At 41.2% G+C, this 14,061-nt stretch overlaps 1 protein-coding gene and 1 pseudogene across 2 annotated transcripts in view; one reads left to right on the plus strand and one right to left on the minus strand.

The window, feature by feature from the left end:
* The window catches only part of LOC122697199 (glutathione S-transferase A4-like), a 42,037-nt gene that overhangs the window by 17,292 nt on the left and 10,684 nt on the right, over window positions 1-14,061 (minus strand). Inside the window, exon 1 of one of the 2 annotated variants that reach the window (XM_043907730.1) lies at window positions 10,643-10,677. The exons of the other annotated variant lie outside the window; for it this stretch is intronic. The gene's annotated coding sequence lies outside the window, so the exon portion shown is untranslated. Of the gene's footprint in view, window positions 1-10,642; window positions 10,678-14,061 lie in introns of those variants that run through there. 2 annotated transcript variants of the gene reach the window in all.
* Window positions 4,683-6,768, plus strand: LOC122697196 (annotated as a pseudogene).

Genomic DNA, 14,061 nt, shown 5'->3' on the forward strand with positions numbered 1-14,061 from the left:
GACTACTCCCTAATTTCTGTGACACAGGCAGAAGGCCTTCCCCGATCTCTTCCCAAATAAGAATCAATTTAGAACTTTAATCAATAGGTTTCCCAGGTGGTGGTATTTTATGAGATTATCCAGGGTAAAAGGAGTGTTTTAATTTAAACTCCTTTGCTGGTATTTTAGTTTGTTTGGCAAATGCATTTATGCCCTTGGTACTAATATGCATGATTGCTTATAATACCCTAATCATAAAATAACATAAAGAACCTGATCACATAAAAAGCCCTAATAGACATAGAGCATTTTTGAGGGGTGAAGGCGTCCTATTAGAAAACATAAGAAAAATAATTCTAAAGGTGGTTATTGAGTTGACGTTTGCTTGCTGTGTTTTGCTTGCTGTGTTTTTGCTTTTAATGTGCTAAGGTTGTGTTATAGAAACCATTGTTAATATAGTTAAAGATCTAGAGAAATAAGAACTTAGTCCTAGTGTGGTAACAATGAGATGGTTGTTAATTGTCAGCCAGGAGTGCTAGGCAGGGGCTGCCTCACCAAAGTCGCAGAGTTAGTCTGGGGTAAACTTCTTAGATAAACGCAACTGACAACTTCTGCAGAAGGATTAATTTTTGTGTTAACAAGGTTATACTTCTACTCTGTACTGTTGCCCTATGAGACTGCTACCTTTCAGTTAAGGTCACCAGAGAAACAGAAAATAGGTTTACATTCACCTGACTTGCATAAATGTTAATAGGCCCCAAGGCCAGAAGATAATGTACAAGACCCTCATAAACAAAGAAGTATGCAGAGAACACCCTGGTTTCCTGAAGAACAAGGTGATGTAATGTTAAACTATCTTCCCCTTAGAAACGTACTAATTTAGGGTATAAAAGCTATGGTAAAAAATAAAGCATTGCCAGACTCGGCTGCACACCCCGTCTGGTCACTCTCTCTTTCTCTCTCTCTCTCTCTCCCCCTCTCCCTCGCAGGTTTGTCCCTATCAAGGCTAGTCTCCCGTTTCTTCTCTCTCTAGCCAACGCCATTCATCCTGAGGGTACCCCCTGGATCCTGCCGTGGCAAGTGGCGCCACGAACAGGGAACCCGAAGATAAGCCCCCCCCCATTGTTCAGTCTTCGGGATGGCTAGGACCCCACTAGGGCGCCGCGGCCCCCCCGCATAAGATAGGTAGGGTGAGGAAAGTGGGTAGGCTTCAGGTTTTAGAACCCTACTAGGGCGCTACAGGCCCCCTACATAAGAAAGGTAGGGTAAGAAAGGTGGGTACGTTTCAGGTTCTTTCTTTCTTCTCTAAAATTAAGCCTCTTCCTTTCTTCTCTTTTTTTCTTCTTCTAATTAGTAACAAAAATGGGTAACAGTGAGTCAAAAGAAAGACAGCTTTTTATTAGAATCATAATGCAACTCGTTAACCGCAGAGGAATTAAAGTTAAAAAGACCAGTGTTCAGTCCTTTTCTACCTTTGTCCAAGAGCAATGTCCTTGTTTTCCAGAAGAGAGCAGTTCTCCTGGGTTCCCTTACCCTCCTGCCCTCCACCCGGGTGCCCTTTCCGATGAGATCTCTTGCTTTGTCAGCACATGTGTCTCCTCGGACAGTTCATTTATAAAAGCCCAGTTACAGGCCCTGGAAGGGGTCCCCCTTCCTGCAACTGGTGGGGACTCTTCTTCGCTGAGACTGACATCCTGACCACTCGGGGTACTCAGAGGCCAGCTTGCCTGCCAATGGACCAGACCCAGCGGCCGCAACTGGGACCCTTTTGTCCCTGGTCTCCTCCTGACGCGGACAACTGGCCAGAGTGCCCCGACTAGTAAGGAACAAGAGACTTTATTGAGCTCTCTCCCCTCCCCTCTCTCTGTCCTCTCCTTAGCCCTTCCCATCCTTCCCATTTTTCTAATCCCCTTGTCCTGGACGCAGGAATTTGGTCGAAGGGCCTCAGCTTGAGCTGAGGATTGGAGACTGGTCACCTCCTCTTGCAGAGAACTCGAATTCCGGTAGGGCCGAGTTCCAGTCCTCCCTTCTCTGGATGCCTGGGTGTCTGCAGGTGGCAGGAGACGTCTGTAAGGCCACCCCTTTTGTGCCCCTTTCCCGCCTCCTCCTCCTTCTTCTTTTCCTTTCCTCCTCTTAAAACCTTTGAAGACATCTGAAGTTCTGTGTCTCTATAGAAGGTTTTCTGAGAGACTGTATTCTTGTATTTAAGGGAGTGGCTGATGAGGACTGCCAGGTTTTATATGTGTGTGTTTTAACTCTGTGTTCTGTGTTGTGATTTTTGATGGCCATTTTGTTTTTTGTTAGAACTTGATTTTCTTTCCCTGTGCCTTGAGACCAGAGCTCTCCGGAACACTTATCTAGACCATCTCTAACTCCTGAGACTGAGGGGAAAAGGGAAAAAGCCTTTAAATTTTTTATTTATTTCAACTTTTTTATAAACTAGTAAATTTTATATTGTAATATCTAATTCATGACCAAACTTAAAAAATGAAGCTAGATCTTGCACTGTGTCTGTCTAAATATGTCTTGGTATGTCTTTGTCTCTGGGTGATATTTTTTAGGTTAATTGGTAAATGAACTCTATTTAATTGGCTTTAAAAAAAGGTAAGCGCTTACAAATCAAATAATTCTAAATTAAACAATAAATTCCAGGTTCAGGTAAACTGGGAAATATTCAGTATTAAATACCCGATATTAATGTTTGTTTGTTGACCTATCTAATGTAGACATGTCTTAGAGTAATTAACATCAAGTAAAATATTTTCATTATGCCTAGGTTTATTATAAGTTAAATATTGTTATATTATAATATCTGTTACAAGTTTGTCAGCAAGGAAAGTACCTCAAGTAAAGAAACTTCAAAAAAAAAAAAAGTAAATGAGATATGAGCTTTTGAACTTTATTAAGATTAAAAATGTCTGTCTAAAACAGTTTCTCTAGATTTTGGTAACCTAATTTTCTAAGGGTTGTGCTAAACTACCTTTAAGTATTGGAAGTCTATTGAATAATTAGGTCATTTCCAAATAAAATAAGATTTTGAAACATTTACTACTAAACACTGATTTCCCTTTACAGAAAAATTAAAGAGATTTGGGACTACAAATAAATAATGTTTGATGTCATTCTGAGATGTTCGCTAGAATTTTTTTAGAAATTATCACTGGTATTTATGTTCACCAATCTATAGAATGCTAATATAAAAGTAAATTCTTGGTTTCTTAAAGAAAGTAGGATGTGTGTGTTCAGTAAAGAAGGTATGAAAAATGAAATTACATTTTATAAAAAAAAAAAGGGAAGTAAGTCTGACTTACAGGTGGCTGTTTCAGGATGGGAGAACAAAGTAATCGGTACAGAAAGTGTTAAGAAGGTTTGATGGGAAGTGCACTCCAAGGGAAGAGTTTTGTGCATAAATACAAGTTTTCTTGAGACGTTGAACTGCCTTTGATAATGGGTTTTAAGTTTCTTTACCTCTGACGTGATCTGTTCTATGTTTACCTTTGAAATCTTCTTTTTTACTTTGGCTAAGTAAATATATTATTTCACAGTGATCTATATGATTCTACCTGACAGAGTACTATAAACCCTTTTGATATTTATTGACAAAACTGCCTAAATAGCTTGACTTCTAGCTGACTTTGGGATCCTTCAGAGGGCCCCTGAGACATCCCAAAGAGCTATTAAACTACCTGAGTTCATTTGACACGTTAAATTGCATGGGGATTATTGTTGGAGGAGTGATAACTCTTCTCAGGTTATATTGTATGGTTGATGTTACTTATATAGATATCCTAGAAATTATGTAAAATTCATGAAAATCTGATATGTCCTGGTAAAATGTTGTCACTTCTAATTTTAGTTATCATGTTAAAGTGTTACAAGTCACAGCAATGACCAGGCTACTTTGTCAATTACAATTTAATTAGATTTTAAACATGCCTTGTATGGTTTCACTCTCACGCCTTTAGAAAAATACTGCTAGTTCTTCAAGATTTATAAAAAAGACTTTTCTAAGATTAACTGAAAAATTTTGTTTGTTTGCTATCTGGTAAATTGGTAACAGACTGAAATTTAGTCTACTGTCTATGTTAAGAGAACAAAGTTTTCTTAGGATGAATCTTTCAATAACAGATTATGAATTTCTTTGCCTTTAAGTGATTTATATTTGTTTTTAAAATCTTTTGTTACTTTAGTAAAGTAAATACATGTAAAAGCTCATTCTGCTTCTACCAAAAATAACCCCTCACTGTTAGACTTGTGCTATCCTAATGTCTTAAAACTGACAACGCCCCTGCTTACACTTCTAAATCGTTTCAAGACTTTTGTACAAGGTTTCATATAAAACATAGCACAGGTATCCCTTATAACCCACAGGGACAAGCCATCGTAGAAAGAGCACATCAGACCCTAAAAACTCAAATTTTAAAACTACAGAAAGGTGAGTTTAAGTATAGTTCCCCTCACCAGATTCTGCAACACGCTCTTTTGTGATAAACAATCTAAACACTGATTCATTTGGGGTTACTGCAATATCCAACATTGGAGTCCAGAGCAGCAGAGTACAAAACCTCTGGTTAACCAGAAAGACCTTCTTTCAGGACAATGGAAGGGTCCTGACCCATTACTAACCAGCGGCCAAGGGTATGCTTGTATTTTTCCCCAGGGTGCTGAGTCGCTAATTTTGGTCCTAGACAGACTGATTCGCCATGTCCCAGTCCCCCAGACATCTGGTTCCCCCATTGCTTCGACCACAAAAGAAGGAGGACACTCCTCTGCCCTTGCCTCTGCCACCCACCTGGAAGGTCCAGCAGACTCTGAAACAACTGGCAGCGGAGATCCCGGAAGAACAAACGGAAACCACCAGGACATCCTGCGCGGGCAACTCAACAAGCCTCCATACCCACATCGGGGCAAATGAAGTCGCTGTGCCGTCAAGCACAGAGAATAGCTTCTCTACAGGGATCCTCAGCCTCTCCTGAAAGGGTTTTTATTGCTATGCTTGCTTTACTGTCTTGCCAGGCAAGTGCTACCTCTTCTACATGAGAAAAATATTGGGCATATTTCCCTGATCCCCCGACCTTCCAAGTAGTTACTTGGAACAATGACCCTACACGGGTCAACACAGACCAGCCTCATCTCTTGGGAGGATCCTATACTTCTTATAATAAAGATCATTATCCCATCAATTTTAACTATACTTTTAGGGGATTAACGGATGACCTTCCCCTTTGCTTTAACTTCCCCATAGTCATACAAGCAATCTTATCATTCCCTCTAAGGAGGGGTGTGTTGGAACCTCCAAGAAAGCAATTCTGACAGATTCTCCAGCATAAAAATTTTCAGACAAAACAGGAGATCAGCTGGTTTGAATATTACAGGCCCATATGCCCGGGGTCCTTGACCCCTATAAATCCTTGTTCCTTAATGCTCCACCAAAATATCCAAATTGTATTGATGTTGCTTCTTCAGATGTTATATAGAAAATTATAGACAACCGCCTTGGATACCTGATATGAAAATCTTGTACTTATAACTCGAGAATAGATTATAGAATACCGGGAGGCGGAAACTATTCGGTACAAGACTGGAGCAATCCAAATCCAAGTCAGAATCCAGGGTCTGTTTCTGACCATGTCAGTAGGTTTAGCAATTGGAAAGATGATTCCCTCCCTTGGCCATTGGTGGCCAACAGATGGCATTATAATCAATTTGTTCCCCCCATGTTGTCCTATACTACTAAGGGCAAAACTTTTTGGCAACCAGAAATTTGGAGAGCCCTTGCTGCCACCTCCATTGTTACTTTAACTCCAGAAAACGATTCCACCTATTCTGTGCTGGCCTGTTTACGCTCCCCTTAGGTTTTTTTGTTTACTAATGATTCAAAAAGGCTTCATATACAAATGAATTATTCAAGTGGACCCAATATAGTCTACTGTAAACCATGCATGCTTTCATCCTGTTTAACCCCTCAATATAATATTTGTTCTTTTGTGGTGCTGCAACGCCCACCTTATCTTATGGTGCCTGTCACAGTGAATGCCTATTGGTATGACAATTATGGTTTAGCTGTTCTGCAACAGCTATAAGATTTAACGCATTCCCTACGATTTGTAGGATTACTTATTCTAGGGATTTCAGCTTTGATAACAGCAATTACCTCTGTCACTGTGGCAGCGATATCATTGACTCAACAGGTACATACTGCTCAATATGTCAATGATATGTCAAAAAATGTGTCTTTAGCTCTAGCTATGCAAGAGATTATAGATAGGAAATTAGAAGGAAAAATAGATGCCCTAGAAGAAGCAGTCATGCATATTGGAACTGAGTTGCAGGCTTTAAGGGTAAAGTCAGCACTATCCTGTCACGCTGACTATCGGTGGATCTGTGTAATGCCCCTGAAAGTAAATTATACAGATTACAATTGGGAAAGGGTTAAAAATCATATTTCAGCTGTATGGAATAGCTCCAGCATTAGTTTAGATCTTGGAAAGCTTCATGGTCACATAAAAATCTTAGAACATTCCCGCCTGGACTTTACTGCTGCAGGAGCTGCTCATGATTTTTTTCATACCTTTTCTAACTTTATTACTGGAAAAAATATCCTATCAACAATCTTCAGTTACGCTGCTGTAGCAGCCCTTGTTTTACTTCTCATTATAATCCTTCCTTGCATTGTCAGAACTCTCCGGCAGAGTACTCAGAAGCTCGTGACTGAGATCCATCTGGCTGTCTTAAAAAGTAAAAAAAGGGAGAGATGCTGGCAGCCAACACACGAGACCCTACCCATGACAAGGTCATGAGGGAGAAAACCTCACAGGCAAGGCGGATCAGGTTTTCAGGGGTTTCGAAAAGGCCAGCTCATGAGATCCCACCCATGACAAGGTCACGAGGAGAAAGCCTGACAGGCAAGGCAGATCAGGTTTTCAGGGATTTCGAAAAGCTGCCCCCGGCAGCTCACCTTAAAGATGCTATCTGTCTTTCTGATGCCTGCCTCAATAGACTACTCCCTAATTTCTGTGACACAGGCAGAAGGCCTTCCCCGATCTCTTTCCAAATAAGAATCAATTTAGAACTTTAATCAATAGGTTTCCCAGGTGGTGGTATTTTATGAGATTATCCAGGGTGAAAGGAGTGTTTTAATTTAAACTCCTTTGCTGGTATTTTAGTTTGTTTGGCAAATGCATTTATGCCCTTGGTCCTAATATACATGATTGCTTATAATATCCTAATCATAAAATAACATAAAGAACATGTCACATAAAAGCCCTAATAGACATAGAGCATTTTTGAGGGGTGAAGGCGTCCTATTAGAAAACATAAGAAAAATTATTCTAAAGGTGGTTATTGGGTTGACGTTTGCTTGCTGTGTTTTGCTTGCTGTGTTTTTGCTTTTAATATGCTAAGGTTGTGTTATAGAAACCATTGTTAATATAGTTAAAGATCTAGAGAAATAAGAACTTAGCCCTAGTGTGGTAACAATGAGATGGTTGCTAATTGTCAGCCAGGAGTGCTAGGCAGGGGCTGCCTCACCAAAGTCGCAGAGTCAGTCTGGGGTAAACTTCTTAGATAAACGCAACTGACAACTTCTGCAGAAGGATTAATTTTTGTGTTAACAAGGTTATACTTCTACTCTGTACCTATGAGTACATCCCTATGAGACTGCTACCTTTCAGTTAAGGTCACCAGAGAAACAGAAAATAGGTTTACATTCACCTGACTTGCAAAAATGTTAATAGGCCCCAAGGTCAGAAGATAATGTACAAGACCCTCATAAACAAAGAAGTATGCAGAGAACACCCTGGTTTCCTGAAGAACAAGCTGTTGTAATGTTAAACTATCTTCCCCTTAGAAACGTACTAACTTAGGGCATAAAAGCTATGGTAAAAAATAAAGCATTGCCAGACTCGGCTGCACACCCCATCTGGTCACTCTCTCTGTCTCTCTCTCTCTCCCTCGCAGGTTTGTCCCTATCAAGGCTAGTCTCACGTGTCTTCTCTTTCTCGCGGACACCGTTCATCCTGAGGGCATCCCCTGGGTCCTGCCAAGGCTGGACCCTGGCAGCTGCATTTTTCACAAGACCCCTTCCCCCCCCCAGGGGATTCATTTGTACACAGGCCAACCCCAGAGAAATGCGGATTTTGTTCCAGACCACAGCTATAAAGTGAATATTGGAATAGAGTCACACTTTTTTTTTTTTCGGTTTCCCAGTGCATATAAAAGTTATGTTCATACTATACTGTATTTTTTTAACTGTGCTATAGCAGTATGTCTAAACAAATGTACATATCTTAATTAGAAAATACTTTATTGCTAAAAAATGCTTGCCATCACCTGAACTTTCATCAAGTCATAATATTCTTGCAATAGTAACATTAAAAATCACTTATCACCATAACAAATTAATAATAATGAGAAAATCTGAAATATCGTGATATTTACCAAAATGTCACAGAGACACAAAGTGAACAAATGCTAATTGGAAAAATAATGCTGACAAACTTGCTTGAAGCAGGGTTGTCACAAAACTACTATTTGTGGGAAAAAAAAGAAAACAAAGAAACAGTGCAATATCTTCAGAGCACAATAAAATGAGATGTGCCTGTACTAAAACTAAGCTTGAGAAGCCAGATCTAGAGTGAAAGCCCAACTAAACTACACCTGGGGCTCAGGGTGTGGCCCCAGGTTCTCCCAGGGTTTGCTGAACAGGCACGAAATGCAGAATCTGATGTTTAAAAAGCAGGCTGAGCAAATGATTATGTGCAGGAGGGTGTGGGGCCAGAACAGAGAAAGGGAAGAGGAGAGGGAATCAGGGAGAATTCCAAGTCCATTTCCTGTGTTGAATCATTTACACCGACCCCCTTAGAGAGAGGAATTCCTAGGATGCAAGGCATCCTCCAGTCTCCAAGATTAACCAAGTACTACGTGTGTAGATTCAAGCCTTGGGCAGATCTGGAAAAACAGATGTCAGTTTCCTCAACTGTAAAATGAAGAGTTGGTTGAGAGTTCAATCATCTTCCTTTTCTCAGCTTTAACAGTCTTTCTGATCTTACTTCTTTCCCCCTATATTCATTCACCCTGTGCTCCTATCTGCTGAACATATATGTTGGGAAATCAGCCAGTCTTTTGGGGGCGGTGGGTGTGAAATTCTGCTGACAATGTTAGCAGTTGTTCTGGATAATTTAGGCATATAAATGCACATTTTCCTTGATTTCATTTAGGCAAAAAGCAGGCTTTTATTGAATTTTCAACATAAAGAAAGTTTTGAGAGATTAACTAAAGAAGTTGCCAGTTTTAGCAGATGTTTTGGGACAGAATACAAGAGGCGAATTTTAAATCTATTATCACTAGAAATATCCTTGACATTGATTCTGCTTCTCCAGTGGATCAGAACCGTCTGCCTTCACGACAAAGCAGGGCAGCGCCTGGGATCTTAGTTTCCCAGCCAGGGTTCGAACCTGTGCCCCCCGTACTGGGAGCACAGAGTCTTGAACACTGGACCCCGAGGGAAGTCCGTGGATCTGACACCTTAATTAGTTGGATTTGACATGCTATCAGAGGGAAAGTCTCCTACATGGAGCCCCCATCCCCGCCCCATCCTCACCAAAAGAGCTGTGCTAGTGTTTACATGACATTTTCAAGACACAAATAGCTGGACCCTATTCCTGGGTGGGGCGGGAGTGGGGATTACTTGTAGGATGATGAGGGAGGTAATTTTGTTCCAAATTCACATGCTAAGCATCTTCTATATTTCAGTTACAGAAATGAAATTTCCTTTGCATTAAAGTCTAACAGATTGACTCATGTTGACTTATCCCCGCAAGGCTAACGAACTTACTTAAATGAAAAGTATAGCTGAGAGAGGAGACTTTCATCCCAGGCTCCTTGGAGGATAAACAAAGTGAACCACAACATGGCCCACTGCTGTTAAAAACTGGGGCAAATTCTAGAAAAATCTCTGTCAGGGTTTGACTTAGAGACTCCTGCTTTCAACTTGGTGCTATACCCTGGGGAGGCAAGACCCCAGGGGAAGACCCCAGTGTCAGATCATTTGAACTGAATCTTCCAAGCATACAAGGGACGCAGGAGGTTGAGTTTACCTGTTAGGCACCGGGCACAGAGCGGGTGATTTCTGTGTTCTTTCCAGCTGTGTTCAAAATGATGCAATTTGGCCAAGGAGGAAAAATGTAATGGCTCAAAAATTAATAAACGCTTAAGTTCCACCAAGGGCGTTATGCCCACCAATCAACTGAAATACCACTTGACTCTTACATACTTATTTTTGAAATTACACAATATCTAACACAGTTTTGAGGGCATTTGAGTGTCTGATATTATGCACATTTCATGCACCTAAATGATAGTCTTCAAAGGCTTTGTTTAGATGTACATTTGCTATTTCATTTTCATTTGTGTATCTACTCTGCAGAAAAAAATACCTGTTCCTTTTGTTTGATATAGGCAAGTTTAGAAATAGTCATTACTGTAGAGCAGAGAATGGAATAGCATTTTAAATCAACTATACTTCAACAAAAATAAAAGGAAATAATAGTCATCAAGTTAACCACAAAATTAAAGAAATTTCTGACTACAAGTGACAAATTTGGTAACAAAATAAATTATCCAACCAGGCCTAAAAAGAGAAGATAAGAACATCACCACTAACCTTGTCTCTTCCTGGCTCTCCTCTCTGGGGTGCTTCAGAGGGATTAAGTGAGGGTTTATAAACCTTTATAGAGCTTTCTAATTGAAAGCTCTACCCCCTCAAGGGATTGGTCAATAAGCATTCCAGTTTGTACATACCTCTAGGGTAGGTACTTTACATCCCTTATTTGGATGTTTGGTCAAGTTACTCAGGTAAGTAGAAAGAAAGATTCCACTGGCTCATTCAACAAATATTTACTGAGTACCACTCTGTGCCAGGTACTGTTTTAGTCCCAGGGTCTACAGTGTTATGCATGTCAGACTCAATTCCTGTGTTGGTGGTAGTGCTTACATTCTAGTTGGGGAAGACAGGCTGTATGAATATATAAGCAAATAAATGCGAGGTGTTCAAAATAATAATGCCAACACTGTATCAGATGATTATAGCTTATGGATAAAAGAAATCTATGACAACAGTGTTATAAGGGGTAGGACAGAGGAATTATAAGCAGTTATAAGGTACCTGAGAAATCTGTATGCAGGTCAAGAAGCAACAGTTAGAACTGGACATGGAACAACAGACTGGTTCCAAATTGGAAAAGGAGTACGTCAAGGCTGTATATTGTTACACTGCTTATTTAACTTATGTGCAGAATACATCATGCGAAATGCCGGGCTGGATGAAGCACAAGCTGGAATCAAGATTGCCAGGAGAAATATCAATAACCTCAGATACACAGATGATACCACCTTTATGGCAGAAAGAGAAGAACTAAAGAGTTGTTGATGAAAGTGAAAGAGGAGAGTGAAAATGTTGGCTTAAAGCTCAACATTCAGAAAACAAAGATCATGGCATCCGGTCCCATCACTTCATGGCAAATAGATGGGGAAACAGTGGAAACAGTGACAGACTTTATTTTTTTGTGCTCCAAAATCACTGCAGATGGTGACTGCAGCCATGAAATTTAAAGACGCTTACTCCTTGGAAGAAAAGTTATGACCAACCTAAATGGCATATTAAAAAGCAGAGACATTAGTTTGCCAACAAAGGTCCATCTCGTTAAGGCTATGGTTTTTCCAGTAGTCATGTATGGATGTGAGAGTTGGACTATAAAGAAAGCTGAGCGCCAAAGAATTGATGCTTTTAAACTGTGGCATTGGAGAAGACTCTTGAGAGTCCCTTGGACTGCAAGGAGATCCAACCAGTCCATCCTAAAGGAAATCAGTCCTGAATATTCATTGGAAGGATTGATGCTGAAGCTGAAACTCCAATACTTTGGCCAACTGATTCGAAGAACTGACTCATTGGAAAAGACCCTGATGCTGGGAAAGACTGAAGCCTGGAGAAGGGGATGACAGAGGATGGATGGCATCACTGACTCAATGGACATGAGTTTGAGTAAGCTTCAGGAGTTGGTGATGGCGATGGACAGGGAAGCCTGGCGTGCTGCCGTTCATGGGGTCGCAAAGAGTCGGATGCTGGGAGCCAACACACGAGACCCTACCCATGACAAGGTCATGAGGGAGAAAACCTCACAGGCAAGGCGGATCAGGTTTTCAGGGGTTTCGAAAAGGCCAGCTCATGAGATCCCACCCATGACAAGGTCACGAGGAGAAAGCCTGACAGGCAAGGCAGATCAGGTTTTCAGGGATTTCGAAAAGCTGCCCCCGGCAGCTCACCTTAAAGATGCTATCTGTCTTTCTGATGCCTGCCTCAATAGACTACTCCCTAATTTCTGTGACACAGGCAGAAGGCCTTCCCCGATCTCTTCCCAAATAAGAATCAATTTAGAACTTTAATCAATAAGTTTCCCAGGTGGTGGTATTTTATGAGATTATCCAGGGGGAAAGGAGTGTTTTAATTTAAACTCCTTTGCTGGTAGTTTGTTAGCCAAATGCATTTATGCCCTTGGTCCTAATATACATGATTGCTTATAATATCCTAATCATAAAATAGCATAAAGAACCTGATCATATAAAAGCCCTAATAGACATAGAGCATTTTTGAGGGGTGAAGGCATCCTATTAGAAAACATAAGAAAAATTATTCTAAAGGTGGTTATTGGGTTGACGTTTGCTTGCTGTGTTTTGCTTGCTGCATTTTGCTTGCTGTGTTTTTGCTTTTAATGTGCTAAGGTTGTGTTATAGAAACCATTGTTAATATAGTTAAAGATCTAGAGAAATAAGAACTTAGCCCTAGTGTGGTAACAATGAGATGGTTGCTAATTGTCAGCCAGGAGTGCTAGGCAGAGGCTGCCTCACTGAAGCCGCAGAGTCTGTGTGGGGTAAACTTCTTAGATAAACGCAACTGACAACTTCTGCAGAAGGATTAATTTTTGTGTTAACAAGGTTATACTTCTACTCTGTACCTATAAGTACAGCCCTATGAGACTGCGACCTTTCAGTTAAGGTCACCAGAGAAACAGAAAATAGGTTTACATTCACCTGACTTGCATAAATGTTAATAGGCCCCAAGGCCAGAAGATAATGTACAAGACCCTCATAAACAAAGAAGTATGCAGAAAACACCCTGGTTTTGTGAAGGACAAGCTGATGTAATGTTAAACTATCTTCCCCTTAGAAATGTACTAACTTAGGGTATAAAAGCTACAGTAAAAAATAAAGCATTGCCAGACTCTGACAGCTGCACACCCCCAGTCTGCTCGCTCGCTCTCTCTCTCTCTCTCTCTCTCTCTCTCTCTCGCCGACGCCATTCATCTTGAGGGTACCCCCTGGATCCTGCCAAGGCTGGACCCCGGTAAGTGGCGCCACGAACAGGGAGCCCGAAGGTAAGCCCCCCCCCCATCAGTCTTCGGGACGGCTAGGACCCCACTAGGGCGCCGCGGCCCCCCCGCATAAGATAGGTAGGGTGAGGAAAGTGGGTAGGCTTCAGGTTTTAGGACCCCACTAGGCGCTACAGGCCCCCCTACATAAGAAAGCTAGGGTAAGAAAGGTGGGTACGTTTCAGGTTCTTTCTTCTTCTCTAAAATTAAGCCTCTTCCTTTCTTCTCTTTTTTTCTTCTTCTAATTAGTAACATAAATGGGTAACAGTGAGTCAAAAGAAAGACAGCTTTTTATTAGAATCATAATGCAACTCGTTAACCGCAGAGGAATTAAAGTTAAAAAGACCAGTGTTCAGTCCTTTTCTACATTTGTCCAAGAACAATGTCCTTGTTTTCCAGAAGAGAGCAGTTCTCCTGGGTTCCCTTACCCTCCTGCCCTCCACCCGGGTGCCCTTTCCGATGAGATCTCTTGCTTTGTCAGCACATGTGTCTCCTCGGACAGTTCATTTATAAAAGCCCAGTTACAGGCCCTGGAAGGGGTCCCCCTTCCTGCAACTGGTGGGGACTCTTCTTCGCTGAGACTGACATCCTGACCACTCGGGGTACTCAGAGGCCAGCTTGCCTGCCAATGGACCAGACCCAGCGGCCGCAACTGGGA

Source organism: Cervus elaphus, chromosome 7 (genome assembly GCF_910594005.1).
Source record: "Cervus elaphus chromosome 7, mCerEla1.1, whole genome shotgun sequence".
NCBI classification, from domain to species: Eukaryota; Metazoa; Chordata; class Mammalia; order Artiodactyla; family Cervidae; genus Cervus; species Cervus elaphus.